Source organism: Equus asinus, chromosome 6, assembly GCF_041296235.1.
Source record: "Equus asinus isolate D_3611 breed Donkey chromosome 6, EquAss-T2T_v2, whole genome shotgun sequence".
Classification (NCBI taxonomy): domain Eukaryota; kingdom Metazoa; phylum Chordata; class Mammalia; order Perissodactyla; family Equidae; genus Equus; species Equus asinus.
Genome location: NC_091795.1, coordinates 14161312 through 14188825, shown reverse-complemented (window position 1 = coordinate 14188825; position 27514 = coordinate 14161312). Strand labels below are relative to the sequence as shown.

Here is a 27514-nt window from a genome sequence, read left to right as displayed (position 1 = left end):
TGCATCTTGATGAGGTAACCCTTCTCCATATTTACACAACTGATATCCTCCTATAACATTTTTATTAGCATATTCTGTGACTATCCTAGAGCTTGAGTCTTCATATATTTTCAATTTTGTTGTTTACCACAATGGGATATTGTTTACTAAAGGCTAAGATGGTTGTGAGAGAACCCTCTAAAAGCAGAAACTTGATTTCAAGTGTTTTCTTATCACCTTCATGTAATAGATAGGCTGTCATTTTTCTTTTTCATTTCTCTCTAAAGCCTAAAGTGTTTGCATCAAAATTTTGTAGATGAGGAAATTAAGACATTAAAATGCAGCATCATTCAAGGACATAGGGGGTAGTTGCAAAATTGAGAGATGGTCATAGCAGAAAAGCAGAGAATGAAGATGAATATAGTAGCAGAATCACCTAACCCAAAGTAGTAAAAACTGAATATGATTCTGGAATAAAAAGCTGCAAGGCTGGGAGGCATGACCCAAGGATGAGGAATTGAGAATATGTCTCTGGAGAGGAGAAGAAAACAAAATGGCTCTTTAATAAATGAAGTTAATGTCTCTCAAAATATGTATTTTCTAAATTGAGCATTTACCAAAATGTGCATTTCCCAAATTGTGAATCTCTTAGAGATTTGTGATTCATATTAGCAATGAAAATCTCTGAGAAGACCAGCAGCAAAGGAAAACTAACTTCACTTAACCCAGATTTGATCAAACTTATTTAAACTTGGAATGCATTTTTCATGGAACATCTACTGCCACCTCCCAGGAAGCTGTGGGAAATATTGAAATAATAAACCAATGTTTAATTTCATGGTTGAGTTAAGAAACCAAGTCTGGTATAAACTAGGTGATCAATAAATGCTTATTTTTGAATTTTTAGAAGTAATTTTCTAATAACAAAATCATTATTTGTTGTCAGCAGTTTTTTCCAAAAAAATGGATTTTAAAAAAGTAGCCATGAGGAGTGACGTCAGCAACATGGCAGAATGAGCAGTTTTCTTTGTCTCTCCCCCTTTGAACTACAACTAAATGGACATTCACTGATCAATGGAGGATACTCACACAGCACCTCAGTGCCTGAGACCCACACTGCTATACATTGCAAGGTGGATGGACAATCCCCCGGGGAGGAGGCAGAGATACATGAGAACCCTCCAGCTCCCAGACAGCCTAGTACCTGTGAGTGACTCTCTCCCAGCTGAAGCGCTCATAGCACCACTGTGACCCTGAGAGTGGGTGAAACTGTGGAAACAAGTGACTGCAGTCCAGAGCCAGCTGCTCTTTGGACCAGTGGGAAAATCCACAGTCCCACTGCAGCCCCAGGGAGTGACTCAGACTCAGACTCGGTAGGGAGGCCCTGCCCACCAAGCACAAAAGCTGGTGCAACCTTGGAGCAGATGCAGTGCAGCTGTGAGTCCAGGTGAACAAACCAACAGCTGCCTTAAGTGACCATAGCTCTGCTGTGGCCCTGAAGGGATAAATGAGATCCAGTGGGACTGTGGGAGCCGGTGAGGACAACCCTGAACCCTAGTGTGATTGCTCCTAGGTCCAAAGGGAAAGTCCATAGTCCCACTGTGGCCCCAGGGAGTGACTTGGGCTCTGTCTCAGTGGGGAGGCCCTGTCCACCAAGCTCAAAGGCTGGTGAACCTAGGAACAGATGGCAGTGTATCGGCAGCCTGGGTGAAAGTGCCCCTGGCTACCACAAACATCTACAGTAGCACAGCAGCCCTGAAGGAGCAGTACGACTGGCAGGACTGTGGAAGCAGGCAACAGCAGCCCTGAGTCCCTGTGTGATCACTCTCTCAACCAGTGGGAGAGTCCACAGTCCCAGGATGTGGCACAAGCTCAGACTCAGTGGGGAGACCCCAACTAACAAGCACAACAGCTGGTGCAGCCTAGGGCCAGACAGTGGTGGAGCTGCAAGTCTGGGCGAACAAGTTCCTGGCTGCCTTGGAAGCCCATAATACCACTGCAGTCCCTAATAGGGGAGCATGTCTAGGTGGGTATGTGACAGTAAGTGGCAGCAACCCAGAGGCCCCACATGATTGTTCCCACAGTTGATGGGAGACCCCACATGGCCACTGAGATCCCAAGGAGTGGCTCAGCCTAGGTCAGGGACAGCTGACAGGGATCCTGGTGGGACCAGATTACACAGCTCCTGCCCCCTCCCACCAGTGGCAGCAAGTGGAAGCAGTAACCAAACTCTATCTCTATGTGGAGGCACAAATCCACACAATAAAGCAATATGAAAAAATATATTAAATCTCTAGAATAGAAGGAAAATGACAAGTACCCAGAAAACAATCCTGAAGATACAGAAATCTATAACCTAAATGACAAAGAATTCAAAATAGCTATTATTAAAGAACTCAATGAGTTAAAAGAGAATACAGACAGACAACTCAACAAGGTCAGGAGCTACGTCACAAAAGAGCTTGAAACTATAAAGAAGAACCAATCGGAAATGTTGGAGACAAAAAACACAACAGATGAGATAAAGTAAAATCTGGACTCCCTGAAATGTAGGGCTGATAATATGGAGGACAGAATTAGCAGTTTGGAAGATAGGAATATAGAAATGCTTCAGATAGAGGAGAAGAGATAACTAAGACTAAAAAGAAATGAAGAAACTCTCTGAGAAATATCCAACTTAATTAGGAAATGGAACATAAGGATTGTGGTATCCCAGAGGGAGAAGAGAAGGAGAATGGAGCAAAACTTGTTCAAAGAAATGATAGCTGAGAACTTCTCAAACCTGGGTGGGGGGAGGGGGCTGGAAATCCATGTGACAGAAGCCAATAGATTGCCAAACTTTATCAATGTAAAAAGAACAACTCCAAGGCATATAGTAGTAAAGCTGGCAAAAGTCAATGACAAAGACAAAATATTAAGGGCAGCAAGTCAGAAGAAAATAACCTACAAAGGAACCCCTATCAGGCTGTCAGCAGATTTCTCAGCAGAAACCTTAAAGGCTAGGAGAGAGTGAAATTATATATTCAAAATTCCAAAAACAAAATACTCTGTCTAGTGAAAATATCCTTCAAATATGATGGATAAATAAAAACTTTCCCAGATAAACAAAAGTTAAGGGAGTTCACTGCCACAAGATCCCCCCTACAAGAAATCCTCAGGAAGGCCCTCAAACTCACAACACAAAAAGAAAAAAGATGTGACAATAACAACTTAGAAGAGAAAGAGCAAGGGAATGGAACCGGATTAGCCTAAGGAAATAGGAGGCTATCAGAAAATGGACTATCTCATCTATGAGATGTTTTATACAAACCACATGGTGACCACTAAACAAATAATTAGAACAGAGACACAAATTACAAATAAGGAACATCTAAGAAAACCAGCATAGAAAACTACCTAACTGAATTGGTAGTCTGAAATACATGGGACGAGAAACAAAGGAAATGAAGGAGAATTGGAAAACGAACGATAAAATGTCAGCATTAGGCCCCCACATTTCACTCTAAATGTAAATGGATTGAATCCTCCAATCAAAAGACACAGAGTGGCAGGATGGATTAAAAAACAAGACCTAACAATATGCTGCCTCCAGGAAACACACCTCACCCAAAGACAAACACAGACTCAGAGTGAAGGGATGGAAGACAATACTCCAAGCTAATAGAGAACAAAAGAAAGCAGGTGTCGCCATACTTATATCAGACAAAGTAGACTTCAAGACAAAACAGGTAAAGAGAGACAAAGATGGGCAGTATATAATGATAAAAGGGACACTCCACCAAGAAGACGTAACACTTATAAATATATATGCACCCAACACAGGATCACCAAAGTACATAAAGCAACTATTGACAAAACGAAAAGGAGATATCAACAACAATACAATAATAGTAGGGGACCTCAACACCCCACTTACATCAATGGATAGATCATCCAGGCAGAAAGTCAACAAGGAATTGTACAATTAAATGAAAAACTACACCAGATGAACTTAACAGATATATGTAGCACACCCCATCCAAAAACAGCAGGTTACACATTATTCTCAAGTACACATGGAACATTCTCAAGGGTAGACCATATATTGGGAAACAAAGCAAGCCTCAATAAATTGAAGAGGATTGAAATAATATCAAGTATCTTTTCTGACCATAATGCTATGAAACTAGAAATCATTTACAAGAAAAAAACTGGGAAAGGGGCAAAGATGTGGGGATTAAACAACATGCTACTGAACAATGAATGGACCATTGAAGAAATAAAAGAAGAAATCAAATATTATCTGGAGACAAATGAAAATGAAAACACATCATACCAACTCATTTGGGATGCAGCAAAAGTGGTCCTAAGAGGGAAACTCATTGCAATACAGGCTCACCTCAACAAACAAGAAAAATCTCAAATAAGCAATCTCAATCTACACCTAACAGAATTAGAAAAAGAACCAACAAAGCCCAAAGTCAGGAGAAGGAGGGAAATAATAAAATTTAGAGCAGAAGTAAGTGAAATTGAAATAAAAAAGACAGCAGAAAGGATCAATGAAACAAAGAGCTGATTCTTTGAGAAAATAAACAAAATTGACAAACCCTTAGCTAGGCTCAACATCTGCAAGTCAATCAATGTGATACACCACATTAACAAAATGAGGAATAAAAACCACATGATCATCTCGATAGATGCAGAGAAAGCATTTGACAAGATCCAACATCTATTTATGATAAAAACTCTCAATAAAATGGGTATAGAAGGAAAGTACCCCAACATAATAAAGGCCATACATGACAAACCCACAGCCAACCTCATACTCAATGGAGAAAAACTGAAAGCCAACCCTCTGAGAACAAGAACAAGACAAGAGTGCCCACTCTCACCACTCTTATTCAAGATAGTACTGGAGGTTTTGGCGAGAGAAATTAGGCAAAAAAAAAAAAAGAAGTAAAAGGAATCCAAATAGGCAATGAAGAAGTGAAACTCTCACTGCTTGCAGATGACATGATGTCATATACAGAAAACCCTAAAAAATCCATCAGAAAGCTACTAGAAATAATCAACAATTACAGCAAAGTTGCAGGATACAAAATCAACTTAAATAAATCAGTTTCATTTCTATAATAAAAAACAGAAAGAGAACTCAAGAACACAATTCCATTCACAATTGCAACAAAAAGAATAAAATATCATGGAATAAATTTAACGAAGGAAGTGAAAGACCTATACAATGAAAACTACAAGACTTTCCTGAAAGAAATTGATGACGACATAAAGAGATGGAAAGACGTTCCATGCACATGGATTGGAAGAACAAACCTAGTTAAAATGTCCATACTACCTAAAGCAAACTACAGATTCAATGCAATCCCAATCAGAATCCCAATGACATTCTTCACAGAAATAGAACAAAGACTCCTAAAATTCATATGGGGCAACAAAAGACCCCTAATTGCTAAAGCAATCCTGAGAAAAAAGAACAAAGCTGGAGGCATCACAATCTGACTTCAAAACATACTACAAAGCTACAGTAATCAAAACAGCATGGTACTGGTACAAAAACAGGTGCACAGATCAATGGAACAGAATTGAAAGCCCAGAAATAAAACCACACATCTATGGATAGCTAATCTTCAACAAAGGAGCTAATCTTCAACAAAGGAGCTGAGAACATATAACAGAGAAAGGAAAGTCTCTTCAACAAATGGTGTTGGGAAAACTGGACAGCCACATGTAAAAGAATGAAAATAGACCATTCTTTTATGCCATTCACAAAAACAAATTCAAAACGGATCAGAGACTTGAAGGTAAGACCTGAACCCATCAGACTTCTAGAAGAAAATATAGGCAGTACATGCTTTGACTCAGTCTTATAAGGATCTTTTCGGACATGGTGTCTTCTTGGACAAGGGAGACAATAGAAAGAATAAACAAGAAGGACTTTATCAGACTAAAGAGCTTCTACGAGGTAAGGGAAAACAGGATTGAAACGAAAAGACAACCCACGAACTGGGAAAAAATATTTGCAAATCTAATATCCAACAAAGGGTTAATCTCCATAATATATAAAGAACTCACAAACTCAATGACAAAAAAATCCAACAACCCAATCAAAAAATGGGCAGGGGATATGAACAGATATGTCTCCAAAGAAGATATATGGATGGCCAATAGGCATATGAAAAGATGCTCATCATCACTGATCATCAGGGAAATACAAATCAAAACTACACTAAGATATCACCTCACATCCGTTAGAATGGCTATAATAACCAAGACAAAAAATAACAAATGTTGGAGAGATTGTGGAGAAAAAGGAACACTTACACACTGCTGGTGGGAATGCAAACTGGTGCAGCCACTATGGAAAACAGTACGGTGATTTCTCAAAAAATTAAAAATAGAAATACCATATGAGCCAGCCATCCCACTAGTGGGTATCTACCCAAAGTACTTGAAATCAGCAATTCAAAGAGCCTTATGCACCCCTATGTCATTGAAGCATTATTCACAATAGCTAAGACATGGAAGCAACCTAAGTGGCCATCAACTGATGACTGGATAAGGAAGACATAGTATGTATATATAAACACAGTGGAATACTACTCAGCATAAATAATGACAAAATCATCCCATTTACAGCAACATGGAAGGACCTTGAGGGTATCACATTAAGACAAATGGAGAAAGACGAACACTATATGACTCCACTCATATGTGGAAGATAAACAAACACATGGACAAAGAGAACAGATTAGTGGTTACCAGGGGGCAGGGGGGAGAGGGATGGGCACAAAGGGTAAAGGAGCACACCTATAAGATGACTGACAAATAGTAATGTACAACTGAAATTTAACAGTGCTGTAAACTATCATAACCTCAAAAAAAAAAAAGGAGCCATGACCTTCAGAATCAGGCAAAACTTTAAAATTAGGAAGAATGTGGCTTTCTTAACATCTACTAAAAATAATTAAAAATTTTCCACCATCTCATAGCTTGCCCGATCCAGGGGTAAATTATTCCCTCTAGTTCCACAGCACACAGTTCCTCTGAAACTGTTAATTCTGCTTAGATGCCTTCTGAGTGTGAGTGAAATTTAATTGTCTCATTTTCTTTAATAGCAGAGAATAGATTAATTGCTTAAGAGAAAAGGATGGCTTGTTACACGGGTGGAGAGGTGCAGAGTCCCTGGTGTGCTGCTGAAGATAGGACCACTAAGGTTGAAGCTATAAAGCACACAAAAGTGTTTATTTACAAGAAAGATAGAGTTAATTATTCTTATAACACTATTTTTCAATTTATATTGGAATTTATTTGGTTTTGTGAAATGAGAATAAAGGTGTTCATCAGGCAAACTGCAGTACAAATTTTGGCTTCATCACTTACTAGCCATTTAACCATAGGAACATCTTTGAGCTTCAGTTTCCTCTTCGTAAAATGAAATTAATAGAGTAGCAGAATAAAGCCTTCCTCATTTTAGCCTTTAGAAACCTTCAGGATGATTGCTGTTCACCATCATGCTACCCTAAAGCAAAGCTTCCTGGCAGACACACCCCACTCCATCCCACTCCCAGTTCTAAAGGAGAGAGATCCAGCTGGAAAATAGACCTACTAACAATAAACACATGAAATACAGTCACTTAATCCTTTTCTCTTAAATGGAAATGCAAAACTAGGGATCACCAGGCAGACAAGGAGATCTGCAGCATGAAAAGAAAGACCAAAGGAAACAGAAACTGACCTAGAAAAAAAAGACAATTAGGGACCAGAAGACAACATTAAAAGCATTCTAATTAATATGCCAGGGGAATTTTAGAGAAAACACTATATCCTTAAAATTAGAACAAAATGCTAAGAAAAAGAAACAATGAGAGAATAAAAGAGAGTGCTTGCAGATTTAAAAAAATAATATTGATTGGAAAAATTTTTTTTACTTACAGAAGGACCAGAAAATAAATCCCAAAACTCTCTCTACTCTCTTAGATTATAAGGGGAAAAAGACAAAGAAATTGGAAACTATGAGAAAGAAGATGAGCAGAGAACAGAAGCTCAGTCTAGGAGGTTTCACACACAGGGTTGGAGATGAACAAATTATCAGAAAAATACTTGAAGAGAAAATTTCCAATGTTGAAGGACAAAATTCTTCAAAATTAAAAGAGCTTCTGGAGTCCCCAGTATAATTAATGAAAAGAGAGCCATACCTGAACATGTCTTTGGTGTGTCGGAGTACCAAGATGAAGAGAAACTTCTAATGGCTTCTATACCCAGCCAAATATCAATCAAGTATGAGGGCAGAATAATGATATTTTCAGACAGAAAGATCTCAGAAAGTTTATCTCCCATACATCCCTTCCTTTAAAGGTATTTGAAGATATATCCAGAAAAACAAGAGTAGAATGAGAAGGAGATTGTACGGTGTAGGAATCTGTGATTCCAATCCACACTCTGACAGCAGTGGAAAAAAAACTGCAACATGGCGATTGCACAGTAGGCTTAGAGGACAACCAGTAGAGACTGGAGCAGACGGGTGGTGGGGAGATCAGGATGAAGGTTTCCAGGAGAAAAGGAGGACTTCATAGAAAAGACGGTCTTGGGGAAAATTAATCACAAGGGAAAACAATGCAAGAAAAATAACAGCATCAATTGCAAGTGCCAGGGATCAGCGGGAGGGTGGAGGAACGTATAGTAAAGCTGAATGCAGAGTAAAAGCATAATTCATATATGAAGCAAACTAAAATGTGGCAATATTGAAGGATAAAAACAAAGAGAGGGAAATTCTATTGAACCTTGCTGCTGAGAACATTGTCTCTTGATTGGCCCAGGGGTCATGATGTTAGACTTGTTAAAAAGAACGTTCTCCTAACACGTGATTTGATCCACCTGTGGGTGAATCATGGCGACTTTGTTGCAACTTCAGGACAAAATGTAAAGTAAATGTTTATCTGACAAAGTGGGACATGGAAGGTGGAGAAAAGGGCAGAGGCACCAATAACTTTATCTTTTAAAGTGAGGAATCAGGAGATACAATATTATCAAAAGTTAATGAAATGAGAAATACAGATTTAATATAATACTTTAAATTACAAATATAAGCACAGGAAGAACAAAAATAATAATATAAATGTCAGACCCTGGGAATGTCCAGGATTCTGAGAGGAGAGAGGTGGGAGTACTGGGCTAAATCCTTAGCTTTCATACTGGGGAGTCTATAAATAATAACTTTGATTGATAATTTTAAAAAACAGAGTTATAAGCATCTTGTCTATGTGAAGGCAAGAGTAGAAGAATTGAAATGGAAACATTCTTTTAAAATGGGGACTCATTTTAATGTCTGTCTCATTTGTTCAGCTTTGCATCTCTAGTGCCTGGAATGGTGCCTGGCACCGCTTCTTGATAAAGGGTAAATGAAAAGAAGTTGACTCTTGGAAATGGTGCTGGGAGTAGGGAGGGGAATGGCTAGGGCTGCATCTTCCCAACGTTGAATGGTTACTGGATGAAGGTATTATTTTGGTGGTTTCCTTGGGAAGTGACAAGTAAGATGAGACCTGGAGGATGAATAAGCCAGGAGAGGGAAGAGAGTGTTCCAGGCTGAGGAAATGCATGTGAAGACTTCAGGTAGAAAGAAGATCCAGGTGGCTGGGGCACAGTAGGGTGTGGAGGAACGCTCGTGTGAACCTGGGAAGTAGGCAGGGGCACGTCTATGAGGACCATGCAGGCCACATTAGGGATGCTGGCAAATAACTCAAGAAATGCCACATGAAGCCCATGACTTGTCTGTATTTCATTATCACCAGTGAGGCTGGGTACTCCCTGCTCCGTGCATGTGCCTGGGACCAGAACTTCCAAATAGCTCTGTTCTTGGCCTATCAGGAGAGGACTGAACTTTTGGATTTGATTGTTAGTATCTAATAATTTTGAGCTACCAAAGGAGAAGAAAATGCTACCTCTTGGATAACTGAGTAGAATGCGGTCAACTTACTGCAGACACTGCGTGCTTATTGGATAAGTTGAATGAGATGTGCTGAGAATGCCGGGGAAATGGCTGGCTTTCCTCATCACCAAGGTATTGGTGCTTGTCAGGGAGTTGTGACAGTGTTTTCAAAGGGAGGCCGTGAAACATTATCAGGGCAATTTAGGCATCGATCAGTGGCAAAGCATGTTCTATTTACGAAGCCAGAGGAGTGTTTCCTGGGCTCTCAGGAGCTTGGGGCCGGGCCAGATGCCAATGATAATTGTAAAGATACGGGCTCTACCCTGAAGAAGTGCCTATTCTTAGAAGACAGAGATAGATGTGGATGAACACAGATCCAGATTCTCATGGAGCACAAATGCTGCCTGGGGATTAGGCTCGGTGCTCTGGGAAGCTGAATGAACTCTTCCAACCCACTAGGGTCCTTGTTAGTGCATCGAAGCGGTAATTTACTCAATGACAAGAGTTCATGTCATTTTCTAAGGCACTTAACTGACTCCCAGGATGTTGGTTGCACACCAGGGGAATCCGGCTCACTAATCTTTAACACTTGTCATAATTATTTTTCCTTCAATAGTACTATTTTCCCCCTGAGAAACTCAAAATTATTACATAAGAAATGTAGAAATATGTGTGTGATATTTTTTAATAAAATGTAGTCAGTGGCCCCAGGGAATTTTTGTAGCAAAAGCCTTTCAAATCAACTATATTTTCACATTTCTGGTTCTAATAATTGAATATCTTATTTCTATATTTATTTAAGTTCTTTCAAAAATGAAAAGGTGGAGTTGTGTTGACACACTTGGAAAGGAGAGTATTATTAATTAAAGTTGTTTAAAGTCTTAGATGAAAACAGTGTTGATGCATATAAATTTGCTTCAATCAGCTGTCATGCTGCTCTGTGAGGTTACAGGAGCATCATTGGCACTCCTGGGCGCTGGCACAGCAGTGCATCATCCGTCATCGCTAGGAGGTAGGTCTGCAATCACAATTCATCCAGTCGGAGAAAAAGTAAGTGATGCGTCCAGGTGTTTAGTGCCCATGACTCAGCTGTTTAGAAAATCCAGGATTAGTGACCCAAATTTGTCACGTTTTAATCAGAATGTTCAGTCCTGCTCCCTCCCTCTGTCACTTCAGCTAGGCTCTTGGCGTTTACTTTTGAGTCTCATCTGATTCTAACACGGTTGCTGTGATGTGGGTGGGGCAATGGGAGTGGTTATTTCCCTTCCATAGTTAAGGAACACCAGGTTCAGAAAGGTTGAGGACACTTGCCCAACCAGGGTCACACAGCTGCTTGGTGGTACAGCCAGAACCAGGCTGGGGGTCTTTTAATTCTTTGTGGACAGTTTTTGCTGACTCTGATCCCAGACCCTACTTTGCCTGACCTCTGAGCTTCAGCCATTCCTCCACACCCCCACTACACAAATGCTTTGAATGTCTAAATAAACAAGGCCTGAGGAGAGCAGCCCCAGGGAGGTTCCTGCTCCCAACTAGATGCTGATGAGTTACCCAGGGGCACGGAAAACTCAGGATGGCTTACAACTCCTGCAGGAGTTGGCATTAGTCAGAGAACAATTATTCATGGAGCAGGTAGATCGTGGACCCTCTCTTGCTGACTCCCTTTCTCAGCTGGGGCTCCTTTATAACAAGTATGAACAATACCACCCCTAGCTCTCTCTCTCTCTCTCCCTCCTCCTCTAACCCATTCTCACCGGAAAACTCTCAAGAGGCTTCTGATGTTTTTAGTGGTTGGTTAAGGATGACCAGAGTGACCCACTCAAGGAAGGTTAATTTCAGAGTTCAAGCAATGCCTTTTCTGAGCCTGCCTCTTCCAACCCACGCCCCTGGAGATTCATAACTGTCGGTTATTGTTATTTGGCCCAGAGGATGCTTTGAATGCAGAGTATTGTGATCTGTTTGCCCAAGTCAATCTCATATTCTTAGATTTATTCACTGCGACACCAGAAGGCAAAATTGGAAACAAGGGTCAAAATTACAGAGAGGCTGAATTTGCTTTGAATGGAAGGACTTTCAAGTAATTGAAACTCTTTGGAAAAAGAATGGCCATATCAAGGGGCGTGAGCTTTCTGTTGCCAGAGGTAGTTAAACAGAATCGATGACCACTTAATCAAAATGTGTTGGAAAAGGAGAGTATGGTTAAAATAGATGACCTCTAAGGTCTCAACGCTGAGATACTTAATTTGTTTATCCTTTCCATGGACACATTTCTGGAGTACAGAGAGAAGGAATTGGGTCAGAGGTCAGAGTTCAGGGTCAATGGTCAGGCACCGTCAGTCCATCTGTCGCCTTTGCTAACCCCAAGCTGTTTGTTCACTAAATCCAGCCAGGAGTGTGCGGGCTGTGGCACGGAAGACAGCCACCGGGCAGAATACATAGCCAATGGGTCTGAGTCCCCCTGATTTCAGTTTCATTGTCACCATTGACAAACTTAGCAGCAGCCACCACTTAACTAAACCAGAGGATCTATTTTGATGAGATTCTGAAACAGGAATCTCTAACTATTTTTTTCCTCCTAGAATCATAGGAAAATGTGGCAGGGATATCATCATATCATTTGAATGTGTACCCACTTGCCAATTATCTGGATTGATGCTTCCTGATATAAACAATCCCTAAACATAAAATCTAAATCATGTATTTGACTCTTTATTCAAGACAAAAAAAGATGGGCTATTTAAGCAAAATCAGCCTAGTAGTTTTCCTGGCAAATGTGCTACAACTAAGTACATATATATATAAAATAGTCCACATTATGAGCACGTAATGGTCAGGCCATTCCAATGGGCAATTTTCTCTCCGGGAAACCAACAGGGCCTGCACTCCATGCATGCTCTTTTCCAGGTTACTCAGAGCCATTTAGAAAATTACTATTGTTATTCACAAAATGCTTCACCAATCTGAGAAATTAACCCTCTTTTCAACATGTCTAATTTACTTGTTCTTCAAGTAATAGGCATATTAAAGTTGATGTGGTTCCAGTGTCTAAATAATAAAAAATAGCTACTTTTTACTGAGTGCTTAGTAGTTTCCAGGTACTCTGAACACATTACACACAACCTCATTAAATCCTCACAACAACCCAGATGATTATTATCCCTATTTTAACTGAAGAGTAAACTGAGACTCAGAAAAGTAATTTGCCCACGGTTATACAGCTTCTAGGGCCTGGTGCATAGAAAGTGCTGGATGAGTGATCATTAATATTCTTTTATACAAGGGGGCACAGCTGAGATTTGAGTCAAGGTCTAGCACTCATCAAAGCCTTTCCACTAGGCTTCCATGTGGTTCTGCCTCATACAACTTGCACTGTGCATGAGAAGGAGGAGTGTGATGGCCAAGTGTCACTGGCAGGAATCCTTGTTTTAAGGGAGGCATACTGTATATGTCACACTTCCAGTAGCTCCCTATTAGTTACAAGCATGTGGTACACAAAACAGAATGATTAAGATAGTAGTGTCCCAACTTGGGTGGGATGCACAAAGAAGTTTTGAGAAGCTCGCTGATACGTTCAGGGTTAATGGAATTTACGGCTGGATTCTCAGGTTGCGGATGTCATCCTTCCTAAAACTGATGTACCCAAGCCTGCTCTGTGGGCAAGGCTCCATGCCAGCTCTCCATTCCCACCTCTCCTGCACCACAGATTTCTGCCACACCGTACATTCCCCTCACCCGGGCCTGTCCTATGCACATGCATAAGAGACACCCACACTGAAGGGTGCAGACTTTGGGGCCCAGGGCTTGGTGAGATGCTGGTGCCTTTGTGAGAATTAGAGAAAAGGTGTCTCTTCCTCCAGGCAAATGGAGTGTGGGCTGGGTGTTAGTCTTTACTCGCACACTCAGCAGTGTGCCCCCGTGCAGATCACTGCCTGCACAAATCTTACTACAGTTCTTGGGACATTCGTTGCCCCAGAAATAAAGCCCATGCATCAAAGGGACAGGTTCAAATACTGACTTCCAGAAAGACTCAGAGTACAAAGTTTTCTGGAGTTCTTTTAGGAGTTTTGTGAGCAAAACCATTTCATGCCGTGCAGGGTGATGAGATCACTGGGCTGCCTCACAACTTCCTCGAGCACGCGCTCCCTCATGGGACAACCCAACTGAGGCACCATCAATACCGCCAAAATCTTGGTTGAGATGGCAGAAGGGCATTTGCCCTTTGAAAAGATTAACCACTCACTCTATTTCTAAACAGAACAAAGATTGTTGAGCATCTCCTAAAGGACAAAAACATAATTGCAGGCCAGGCAACAATAAAGATTGAATAACAGACTCATAAAATTAATGGCCAGAAATTCCACAGCAACATTTTCAGCCCAGAGTTTCTCCGACTCCAGGTTGTAAATATGCTATTTGAAAAACAAAATGATGGACTCGACATCCCAGTTCCCAACACCCCTGTTCCTTTAAGAACAGGGCGACCTAGTGCTCCTGTGAGACTCAGACCCCATGGATATACTTATCTTTTTCACTAAACCGAGGAAGTGCTGGTTCAGTGTGCCACAGGGTGCTGTCTCGGCCCCTAATCGACTCTAAGGACTATGATCGTCAGGTTAGTCTTGTTAATATGGTATAAATGCAGTCTTCCTGGGAGAGGCTGCATTTTAAAATAGATTTCTCAAGAATTCAAGCTCCTGTAGCACTCGTCTTCATTATATTTATGAGTCAATGGGAGAAGAAAACAGAGAGGGCTGCTTCGGAAGTGGAGTGACACTTGACCCCCAGGGAATGAGAGAAGGAAGGGATGAAATAATGAATGAACTTTTACAAGTTCCAGCTGTATGTCGTGCATGGCATTAGGAGATAATCATAATATTAAAAGCCAATGGTCAGTGAGCACCTATTATATGCTAGACACTGTTCTAAGAGAGCTACATATACTTACTTTTGGAATCCACCTGGCATCCCCTTTTATAGAACTGAGTAGCTTTCCTGCCACCACACACTTGGTAGAATTTTTCTTCCATCAACTTTTGTATTTTTTTCTTTTCTGAATGTATTTGACAGAGCTCTCTATATATTAAAGATGGTATGTGCTCATTATATATTGAAGTATTTTTCCAAGTTTGCTGTTCGTCTTTTCATTTTTGTGTGTGTGATGTTTTTGACAGTCAAGCCTATCCTTATTTACATCCACACTTCATTTATTTAGTACCAGGCTTACAAAAACCTTTCTCATCCTCAGATTATTTTATTTTTACCAAAATTTTCTCTAGTAATTTTCGAGTTTTATTATAACACGTTAAAATCTTTCTGGAACTTATTTTGGTTTAACGTACTAGGTATGCATCTAATTTTATTCTCCTCCACACCACCCCCCAACAGTTAGAAACTATCCCAATATCATTTACTGAAATTTACTCATCCAGTCATTCATTTGTTAAACAAATATTTATCCAGAACCTACACTGAGGAGGCATTTTTCTAGGTCCTGGGGATATATTACATTCTAATGGGAAGAGGCAGATAAGGGCAAGTAAACACATACTGTATGAAGTGGTGTTAAACGCAATGCATGAGGAGCACCGGAATGCCTATTTTACACAAGGCGTCAGGGAAAGTCTCTCTAAAATGGTGACATTTGGGTAGAGACCTGAAGGAAGTGAGAGATGACCCTGCACCCAGGGAAGGGCAGTTCAGGCTGAGGTAACAGCAGGTGCTGAGCTGTGAGATGGGGTTATGCTTGGTGTGTTCAAAGAATGCCGAAGAGGCCACTCTAGCTGAAACTGTACCACAAATTAGGGGAGAGGGCACTAGAAGAAGTCAGAGAGGTGGCAGGAGTCAGACTGTGTAGGACTGACAGGCCATGGTAAAGACTTTGGATTTTGGCACTGGGTGAGTGAGTGAGAGATGGAACGTGGCAATATCCCACGTGCTCTTTTGCAATGTGATATTGCCATGTCCCCATCAGAAGATAGAGTCTATCTCTCTACTTCTTTGAATCTGATCAGGTCTGGTGACTATTTTAGCCAATAAAATATGGCAGAAAGGATGCTATGCTAGTTTGGGGAATAGCCCTTAACTAGTCTGGCAGCTGCTTCTTAGAAGATAATCATAATGGAAAAACTGCAAACACCCCAAGATTGCCATTCTGTGAGAAGCCCAAGCCACGTGGAGGGCCCTGGAGGATGAGATGCCACATGGTGAGAGAGAGAAGCCAAGAAGCCCCACGGGGCCAGCACGTGAGTGAAGATGCCATCTTGGAAGGGTGTCCTCCAGCCCAGCCAACACCAAACTGCCCAAATGCCTGACCCATGGTATCTTCAGCAAAGTGGAAAGGTTGTTTTAAGCCACCATGCTTTTGGGTAGTTGGTTACACAGCGCTAGATAACCGGAACAGTGAGGTAGGAGGCCATTGGAGGGTTCTGAGCAGTTGTATGATTTGACGTAAGTCTTATAAGAATTTCTCTGGGTCTGTGCTGAGAACAGGATGAAAAAGGGAGAGTGTGGAAAGGAGATGAGTTTGCAGAGCAGATAAGACACCAGGGAGGTAGAAGCAGAAGGGGTGAGAAGTGATTCAATTCTGGATATATTTCAAAGGTCATATGGGTGGGATTTGCTAGTGGATTAGATGTGGGATGTGAAAGAAAGGAGTGAAGGATGGCTTCAGTGTGCTGGGCTGACACTGGAAGAATGAAGGGGACTTTTACTGACATGTGAGGAAACTGCAGGAGGGGCAGGGCTGGAGTTAGGGAGAGCAGGAATTCTATTTTGGACATGTTAAGATTGTGAGGCTGAACACACATTCAAGTGGAGACACTGAGTGTGGTTGGACAGCTGGGTGTCTAGTCAGAAAAATGGTCAGGGCCGGGTGATGTAAGTTTGGGCATCGCTGGCGTTTGACTGGTCATATTGGATCAGGTCACCTGGGAAGTGAATATAGACAGAGCAGAGAGGTTGGAGGGCTGAGCCCTGGGCATTCCACCATTTAGAGATGGGGAAGATTGGAAAAAGAGACCAAGAAGGAGCATCCAGTGAGATAGGAAGAGAAATAAGAGAATGATGTTCTGGAGGCAGAGGAGTAGGTGTTTCAACAAGGAAGGAGTAAATAACTTGTCAAAAATGCTGAAGAACCAAGTCAGATGAGGACTGACCATTCTTGATATTACTGTCCTCATTCTTGGTATTACTGTTTCGAAGGTGTTTTTATCCTCTACTCCATTTGCATATGTGTGAATGTGTGTGGGTGCGTACTTTCTCTTCTCTCCCATTGATCTGTCTATCCATCTGGAACTACACGACCACTGAAACTTTCATACTTGACAAGGCAAGCACCATGTCCACCTCCACCTTTTCTTCTTTTTTTCAAAAATTTTTACTTTTATCTAAAATTCATCAGAATTTTAGATTGGAATTTTATCAAGGCCCCTTCCTCACCACATGCATTGGAAATTTTATTTTATACATTTTTTGCTTACAAATTATTTTGGTGAGAGTTAGTATTGAGTCTGCTTATCTAGTCTCCTCATGGTATGTGTTTCCGTTTCTAAGTTTTACATCCCTAAGTAGATTCTTTTTCATACAGGTCTTCAGTGTTTTCTCTTAAGTTCTTTTCTAGGTATTTAAATTTCAATGGCTTCTGTGAATTATGGCTATTTTTGCTTTATGAAATCTATTTATTTTTGTATGATGAATTTGCTTATTATTTCTAATGGTTTTATAGGTGCTATAAACAGATTTCAACTTCCTTGTTATTTTCATGGGCATGAGGCCTTACAGCTACAGAATCACTTAGCCAATGTATAAGGCTGTCCTAAATTCTGCTGATAAAATCATTCCTAGTTTGGAGATGGGATTTAATATGCCAGTATTTCATAGTGTTCCCCAAAGAACTCCATAATTTCTAGGTGCTCTGGGAATGATTGTAGCCACACGTCTCAAATTGTCCCAGATAGTCCCAATTTCAAATATTTTTCCCTTTCTTAACCCGTGAGTCAGACCATATGTCCTTTGATCTTTGCTTCAAAAAATATTGTCATGGTATTCAGAAATAGGGACAGCCCAGGCAAAGTTATAACATATGGGATGTTTTCCTCTGAGTCCATGACTTTGCTCTCAGCATTCTTCCTGGTAATGTGTGCCTGGAGCACACACATGTGCACAAACACACACACACCACACAGACACATGCACACACACCACACACACACACACAGGCACCACACAAACACACACACACCACACAGACACATGCACACACACACACACACACACACAGGCACCACACAAACACACACACACCACACAGACACATGCACACACACCACACACACACACACAGGCACCACACAAACACACACACACCACACAGACACATGCACACACACACACACACACACAGGCACCACACACACACACACACACACCACACAGACACATGCACACACACCACACACACACACACAGGCACCACACAAACACACACACACCACACAGACACATGCACACACACCACACACACACACAGGCACCACACAAACACACACACACACACAGACACATGCACACACACCACACACACACACACTGGTGTGCTGGAGGAAAGGGATTTCTTTCAAATAATACCACATGTGTTGCTGCCGTGCAGCCGGGTCTCGGGATCACCCTAAGGCTGGCTGGTTAGAGCTAGGCAGCCTGGGTTTGAACCCCGCATCTACCTGTATGCCCTCAGACAGGTCACTTAGCCTCTTAGAGCCTCTGCTCTCCACGTGTAAAAGAAGTGTATGATATCTACGTTGCAGGGCTGGCAGTAAGAAAATAACTATAAAATGCTCACAGAGGTAGGAGCTGGGGAGACCGTACCCATTACTATGATTTAGAAGGAGGGTCCATGTTATTGCTCAGGTCCTTAGGAAAATTCCTCGGTCACATACTCCACTCCCAGCTGTAGAAGCAAAGCGACCACAGTGAGAACGCAGGAAGCAGTGGGTTCTCAGTGTCCTAATTCTCTCTTTTGTACACTTATCTATATGAACAAACCACCAATGGCTATCTCTCCCATTTGTCACAAACCAGCCTTCGCTCAGAGACTGCCGTGCAGTGAACAGATATTTGTCAGTTTTGCCGTCACGTTCCAACCATCCGCTTCCTATTACCACTCCAGTCTGCATTTTGGGGATGCCACACTGTGCGTAGCTTTGGCAAGTAGGGGCTGAAGTCAAAGGGCTGGATCTGACCTTTCCCTGGGGACAAGCACGTGAACAAGATGCAGTTCATCCCTCTCTCCCTTCTCTCCAGGATTCTGTATTTCACATAAGTGATGCCCCAACTTGGGGACAATGGAGGCCACATCTGTGACAGTGGTGGCTGTATTATGTGGCCCACACTGCCCTTGTTTCTATTACTGTTACTCTGAATAACGTTCTTACTGGTCCTGGCTGCCTGGGCTTCAGAACCCCTCTCTCGCTGCTCAACTTTAAGCCTGGTCAGCCCCCAATATTGTTACAAAAGACTGCTTTTCAGTTCAACAGAACCCAATTTTGTTTCTCTCTCTTGCAACAGGAGTACTTGCAAACAGGATATAGCCAGATTCTGAGAGGAAAATAAGGAAAGGAGGCTCATCTCACTTAAGAAGAATTCCCTCCTTCTGTGGTCAACATCCAGGGCTTGGGAGAAAGGTGAAATTTTAAAACACGTCACTGAGTGGGTCATGATGGCTGAGTTGAAGTCATGCAGCATCACATTAGAGAGGATTTAGGGACAGAATGCCTTCAGTTTTCAAATTTATCATCAAAAGGTGCAGGAGGATGGAGGGGTGGAAGAGGGGTAGCAAATATCAACTCACACAATTATCAACTCAGACACAAACTCTTTGCATGCTTTTAGGAGAACTTGAAACAATTTCTTTTTTTAGGATGGGGAAAAGTAAGTGCTCTCTTTGCCCTTTCTCTCTTCGTTATCCATTGTCTCAGCATTGCTCCTTGGCCCTGAGAAAGCTGCCACAAAGCATTTTACTAGTTATCTGATTGTCATGCTACTTAACATGTTCCGTGGTCCGCTGGCTGATGGTAGTTTAAGCAGGATCTAATTGGTAACATATTGTCGATTGAATTAAGTGCCATATGATAGAGATTTAAACCATGGTAATTTTTCCATAAAGAAAAATCTGTCAACAGGCTACAGCGGAGGAACAGCAATAAATCAAATTGTCATGTTTATTCGTTATTGCAGGAGTCTCGTCTTGTTTTCATTATAACCCCCCATTTTTAGCACCAATAAAAGCTATAAAGAGGAATATTTGTGCAAGGGCCTTTTTAATAGGTTTATATTTGTAGACAAATACCTGCTTGCATTTTAATCCTGAGAAAAATGGTGCTACTTCACTTTAAAAGCAACATGTATTTTGGTTATTTTCTGGATGAGGGATAGCATCTTTAGTTTTTTTGCAAAGCTGTGTTTTAAAACATTCGGAATCAACACACTTGTGATCCAAGAAAAGCCAACAAAAACAAAAATGAAAGTGCCATTTGCTTATCAGATTTGCAGAAATTAGAAGAACTCACAGAATGATTGCAGTCCAAAATCTGTAGAACAGTCAATGCAGTCTGATTTATAATATCAAAAACAGCAGAAATAAATAATTTTCCATATATGGGAATAAGTAAACAAATTATGGAATATCAGTACCAGAGAATGCAAAGTAGCCATTTGAAAGAAGAACTTAAATCATACTAATGACGTCATTAAGAACCACCATCATTTGCATTTTTCCTTTTCTTTCTTTTTTTTTGTGAGGAAGATTGGCCCTGAGCTAACATCTGTGCCAGTCTTCCTCTATTTTGTTTATGGGACACTGCCAGAGTGTGGTTTGGCGAGTGGTGTGTAGGTCCATGCCCAGGAACCCAACCCGGGAACCCAACTCGGGAACCCCAGGCTGCTGAAGCTGAGCGCGTGAACTCAATCACTACACCACCGGGCCAGACCCCCTTTTCTTTTAAATTGCCTTCACTGAAAGTCACTTTGAACATTTTTTTCTTACATGAATCAGAAATAATATAATATCATTTTACATATGTACCCTCACTGGAATCTCCTAAAACCCTGTGAATGATGTAGGACAGGTTATTATGCCCACATTACAGATAAAGAAACTGAAGCATGGAAGATAAAGTGATTTATTGAAGGAGTCCCATAGCTGTCAACCTCTGGAGGCAGGATGCAAGCCCCAGCGTTCTTCCTCTGAACTGTTATGTAAAATAAAGGGTCTACAAATTGGAGACCAGTACCCAGCTGCTCACCATAACTTTGACTCTCAGTGTGACCTTGAACTTGTTTCTTCATTCTCTTGGACACGGCTTCCTCATCAGTCACATTTCATTACCACTTGATTTGGATTGTAAAGGCAATGAGTGGGGGCTAGATCCCAACTCTGCCATCTCCTAACTCTGCACTCTTAGGCCAGCTATCAGCTGTCTTCTAAAATAGACACAATTGCAAGGAATTTGATGCAATAATCTGATAGAAGACATGTAACATGTGAGCACAAGCTTCACACGTGAGAGGCACTGAACATACACCATTTACTATCATTTGGACGCCACGGTTACATGCATCTACTTTCCGGGTTGCTGTGCACATGGACATGCAAGATGTGTACAAGCTCACGTAACCGAGTCCGCTGAGCTCAGCCTGCTCCTCTCGTGAGCGGGACTCGTGGGGAGAGGCTCCTGTGCTCCTTTGCCAGCCTCCTGCTCCCCACACCTCTGCAGGGTGAGGACTGCACGTGGTGGTGCCATGGCTCCCACCTCTTATGTGTCTCCTTCTGCGCTCACTTACATACCCCTCTTCCCACCTTCAATCTTTCCTACCCTCTTAACATTTCCCTTCAAGCCTGACAGCTAATTGCCGAAAAGCTGGCGATAATGATAACAATAATAATAAAGGCCACTAACACTTACTGAGCCTTCTCAATGTGCCAGGCACTCCTCTAAGCACTTTGCACGTATGAGCCCATCTAATCCTTAGTGAAGAGGCAGACACTATTATTGTACTACTTTACAGATACCACAACCCTGATGCTGAGAGATGGAGTGACTTGCCCAAAGTCACAGGAAGTGTTAGAGTTGGAAATTGAATCCAGAAGTCTAGCGAATGAGCAATGTATATTTTTTCCCATCTTCTAATGCAAAATAAATAATGCAAAATAAATAAAAATATGCATGACACAACCAAACACCAAATGCAGGTGATGCCCAGAGCAAGGGAACCGCCGTCGACAGAAACACAACCAAAACCGTAGAACGCCTTGTGCTCCTCTTACTTTCACTGTGCTCGTCTCACCCCAGCAGCGAGACGGGAAACCTTGACAGCCCTCAGGAAAGGAAGGTACTCTTCTTCAATTTTGCTCCAAGGGCCAAATGCTTTTGGCAAAAGCAGAGACCATAATTTTTTAAAAACCTGATTGTTTAGCCTATACTCAAGACTCAAAGGCCGAGTTTTCTGCCACTTCTTTGCTGACATGGGTATCAGTTAACATTTGGCCTTTAGCGATTCGTGTTGCAATATCAGGTCCTAGACTACCTGATGGTCCCCATCTCGTGGAATTTTCACCCCTTTGAATAAAAGCGGTTATGAAATGCATATCTAAACATGATTTCCCCTTTATATTTGTAAGACTTGAATAGCAAAGAATTCACATATTAGGAAAAAAGTCCTTTGTCACACCATTAGTTCTCTGGTTTCAAAAATATTGTCACTATTGCTATTTTGTACTATATGATGTGTATGTTTGCATGCATATATGTATGCGTGCGTTTGTGTATACATGTAATGTGCCATGCATGTGCACACGTGCATATGTACACACACATGCATACATAACATGTTGTTCAAGGAACACGAATAGGCTTGTCAGCCCCTGATGGTGAGGAGGTCATGCGTTCTGAGTTATTTCTGCAGGAGCAGTGGCATCCTGCACCCAGGCCTCTGTGAGCTCACTCCCCCGCGCCATGCACTGGGGCCCCACCTGCAACTATATCATGGGTTCTTTGTTTGAGGTGCAGCTAATGGCCTAAATGAGACTCAGAAACACTTTCCATAAGGCCCATAGGCCCAGTTACTGACGTAAATGTGTGTGAACACGTTCACACCTAGGTTGTGTATTCTTTGCATGCTACACCCACATGAATTCTGGGACCTATATTGACCACGTTCCAAGTCAGCCTCCTCAATCTGTCCAGCTGCTCACCCGAGGCTGAATTATCTCTATGGGGCAGATTGGGAGGGCTCCCTGCCGCCCAGCCCTGAGGAGCATGAGCTGGGCTGCCCCAAGGCCCTCCCTGAAGGGTACAGAGTAAGGGTCACTTCTTTTTTAGCTAGGGCAGCCCAGAGGACCCAGGCCCCCTCTGGCTTGATCTTACCTCTCAGCTCACACGCTCGCTCCTCTTCTTTCTCTCTCAAGTAATTCGTTCAGCTTCTTTCTTCTGAGGCTGAGTGTATGGCTGCCTTCTCACTGGCAGGCTTTCTGAATGGCACTTTCTGTATAAACAGGAAGAGCGTGTGTGGTCGCGACTGAAGTGTGCAGGTGTTGATAGAGGATGTGAAAGTGTGGAGGCGAGGGGACTAAACCAGCCAACGACGTTTCCCCACCAGACACCCAACCGGCCTCCTCCCACCCACCGCAGGGCAAGGTCTACCAGAAGGCTGGAGGCAGGAGCCTGGGCCCCACTCCGGGGACCACCTGACACAAACCAGAAGAATGTGGTCGTGGAGGCCGACGGGAGAAGTTCTTTATTGCTCTACCTCTGCCTAACTCTATGCAGACTCCTTAAAAGAATCCCAGGAGCGTTTTGAAACTCCTTAAATATATTCTTATCATTGGGTATGCTGACTTAGATGGGCTACTTAACTTGCCTGAAACTCTGCTGATTCCTTCCAACTATCTAGATATCCCAGAGACCAGAACCAAAAGCCTGATCCTGCCTCCAGATTGTAATAGGTCTTCTAGAACTTTCTAGGACAGAGATGCACTGGGAGAGGAGAAAGAGCACTAGATCAAGGAATCAGATAACCAGGGACCTTACCAATGGCCACTTTTTCAGGTCCTGTCTTATTTGTCCCCCTCTAGAGTTTGACACCAGTGAGCACTTCTTTCCTTCCGGAACTTCCCCTGGGCCCCCAAGACTCCACATTCTCCTGGTTTCGGTCAGGTGATTTCACTCATGGTCAGGCTTCCATTCCTCTGCCAACATCTAAATTTTTGTCCTTCTCCAGGGCTCCATTCTCAGCCTAGTGGTTCCTGTTCTCCATGGATGGCCTCTCCCGCTCTCTACATGCTGCTTCCCAAGCCCGTATCCACATATTCACTAGTCTCTGCTGATCTTCCAGGACATCCTCCAGGCACTCAGGACCAACCGGTCAAAATAAAACGCTGGTCTTTGACTCCCTGCCTCATCGCTTCCATGCGGCCTGTGAAATCCTTCCTGCCTTGTTCCTAACTTCTTCCTCGTGCTTTGCCCTTGGCTGATATGGCTTCTTCAAGTTTGACCCTCAGTTGTCCTCGTCCAAACAAGGCCATCCTTCGGTATCCTCAGGCTGGATTCACTTCCGGACATGTCCTCTAGAAACTATCCCACCCAATCCTATGCCAATCACTGGGAATTATCCAAGTATTGGCCACATCAGGCCCCAGCAAGGGGAAAATCTTTCTTAACCAGAAATGGGGAGTCTTCCTGCCTTCTTCTCCTTCCCCCATACACCTCGACCTTTAATCATCAAGCCTTGTCAATCCTACCTCTTAAACCACGCCTCACATCCCTTCTGTTTTCTCCTTTCCCACAGCCAGGCCCTTACTCGAGGCCTGTCATCACTGCCCTAGTCTCTAAATGGGCATGTACACCCAAGGCCTGCAAGAAAATTCCCTGAGGTGTGGGAAGAAAAGGCTTGAATATCTACTCATGCTTACCTGTTTATTCATTTTTATTGAAGTAATATTCACAGAACATAAAATTAACCATTAACTGTTCTGAAATGCACAATGCAGTGGCACTGAATATATTCACAGTATCACGCAAGCACCTCCTCCATCTAGTCCCAAGACTCACATTTACTTTTATGTCATATTTTTAGTGTTTACTTTTTGTATACATTTTAAGGCATGTGAAGTATGAATACAGTTATCCTGTGATGCTTTGTGAATAGTCACACCTCTACTGGGAACATGTTGTGAAGACTTCCTAACCGAGGAGGGTGCACGATCAGAAATGTGGACATGTGGTCTCCAAACTTATCTCCCAGGTGACAGCCTCAAGAGTGTTTTTCAAACCGCCTTCAAATTTTCTTTGCAATAGACTGCAAAAATGATAACATTACCCTCCCCTCACTCCGTTCCCAGTCCTTAAACCCTTCAATGGCTCCTCTTCACCTACAGGAAAATCCCAAAATTCCATCGCTGAGTGGACAAGGTGCTTGATGCAGTAGCCTCTGCCCTCTCCAACGCCATCTCTTGTCATGCTCTCTACCTACTTCCCTCCACACCACCCAACAACACACTCCTGGTGAACATCCAGGCCACCATAGGTCACGCTGTCTTTTCCCATGCTGTTTCCTTTTTGGGGGATGCCTTTACTTCCATTGGCTGTCTGGCAAATCCCCATGGATGCTAAAAACCCTTCCTCATTACTCCTCTCTGAGGCAGGATTCATAATGCCTGTGGGCTGCCACTGAAGCCATTTGCCTCCACGTTGGATGGTACCATGGGTGATTTGGTGGTTAAGAGGGTGGGCTCTGAGATATGAAAGACTTGGGTTTGAACCCTGTCTCTACCATTTAGTAGCTGCGGGACCTTCAGCACATCACTTAACTTCAGGTTCCTCATCTACGCAGTACTCCCCTCACAGAGCGATTGTGTAAATTAGACGCTATCATGTAGGTGCAGGATGTAGTGAGCATTCAGTAAGCGGTGAGGAACATCATCATCGGCATTTTGTTTGCTTGCCTTACTATTCTGAAAACTCCTTGTAAAATTCATAAATTTCATACCAAGGAGAGCTATTCCCAATAAGGCAGAAGGCCTTCATTGAAAAAAAAAGGGTTAATTCTTTAGTGTACATTTGTAACAGAGTCAAAGAATGCATTTTCTGCCAGCTGTTTATGTGCGGACCTCTGCAAATGTCCCCAGTCATGCCTTCCCCACTTTCACCCTCCATTCACCCCCCACTGCTCACCCAGCAATGACCCACCACCAGCCAGCTGCTGAACACTCTGTGCTGCATCTTACCACTGTGCTTTTGTACGTGCTCTCTGCAGTCCCAGCCGTGGCAGGGAGCACTCCAAGAAGCCCATGCTCCTCTCAGCGAGCATCCTTGTGTACCCGGTGCAGATGTCCCCTCCCTGGATGAACGGCCGGACAGATGAGAAGGCAGACATGGAATGTGAACAGCAACAGGTCCCTGGGGGCTGGGCTGGTTGCAGATGCATTCATTTAAATTTATTTCCAGCCTCTGGAAAAATATCTGGCACAATGTTTAATAAATGTACTTCCTCTGCCACAACACCCACCACATTTAATTACAATCAATTACTTAGTCGTGTGTCTTCTCCAGGAGACTAGAGGCTTTGCAAGGTAGAATTAGTGCCAGCCCTGTCCATGCCTGACTCTGCATGACCTGTTGCACATAGTAGGTAGGCCCTCGATAAATATTTGTTGAGTGAGTACATGAATGAAAAGGTTACCACACCACAGTTGGGTAAAACCAATCTTGAGCCCAAGTTCTGTCATGTATTAATCTTGCTATGTTATGTGACCTTTAGCAAGTTTTATCTCAGAGCCACAGTTTCCTCATCTATAAAATGGGAAGCACCATGGAATAGAATTGAAAGCCCAGAAATAAAACCACACATCTACGGACAGCTAATCTTTGACAAAGGAGCTGAGGGCCTACAACGGAGAAAAGAAAGTCTCTTCAACAAATGGTGCTGGGGAAACTGGAAAGCCACATGTAAAAGAATGAAAATTGACCATTCTTTTTCACCATTCACAAAAATAAACTCACAATAGATCAAAGACCTAAAGATTGGACCTGAAACAATAAGTCCTCTAGAAGAGAATATAGGCAGTACACTCTTTGACATCAGTTTCAAAAGAATCTTTTCGGACACCATAACCCCTCAGACAAGGGAAACAATAGAAAGAATAAACAAATGGGACTTCATCAGATCAAAGAGCTTCTTCAAGGCAAGGGAAAACAGGATTGAAACCAAAAAACAACCCACTAGTTGGGAAAAAATATTTACAATATTTATCTATCCGACAAAGGGTTAATCTCCATAATATATAAAGAACTCACACAGCTCAACAACAAAAAATCAAACAACCTGATCAAAAAATGGGCAGGGGACATGAACAGACATTTCTCCAAAGAAGATATGCAGATGGCCAATAGACACATGAAAAGATGCTCATCATCACTAATCATCAGGGAAATGCAAATCAAAACCACACTAAGATATCACCTTACACCTGTTAGAATGGCGAAAATATCCAAAACAAAAAGTGACAAATGTTGGAGAGGTTATGGGCAAAAAGGAACCCTCATACACTGTTGGTGCGAATGCAAACTG

General features: G+C 42.3%; 1 protein-coding gene across 6 annotated transcripts in view; it reads right to left on the bottom strand.

Annotated features, from left to right (window-relative positions):
- The window catches only part of AFF3 (ALF transcription elongation factor 3), a 573094-nt gene extending 549638 nt beyond the window's left edge, over positions 1–23456 (bottom strand). For 4 of the 6 annotated variants that reach the window (XM_070511624.1, XM_070511625.1, XM_070511626.1 and 1 more), the window contains exon 1: positions 23314–23456. The gene's annotated coding sequence lies outside the window, so the exon portion shown is untranslated. The remainder of the gene's footprint in view (positions 1–23313) is intronic. The other 2 variants (XM_070511628.1, XM_070511629.1) reach the window with 1 other exon arrangement.
- Between the last annotated feature and the right edge of the window lie 4058 nt (positions 23457–27514).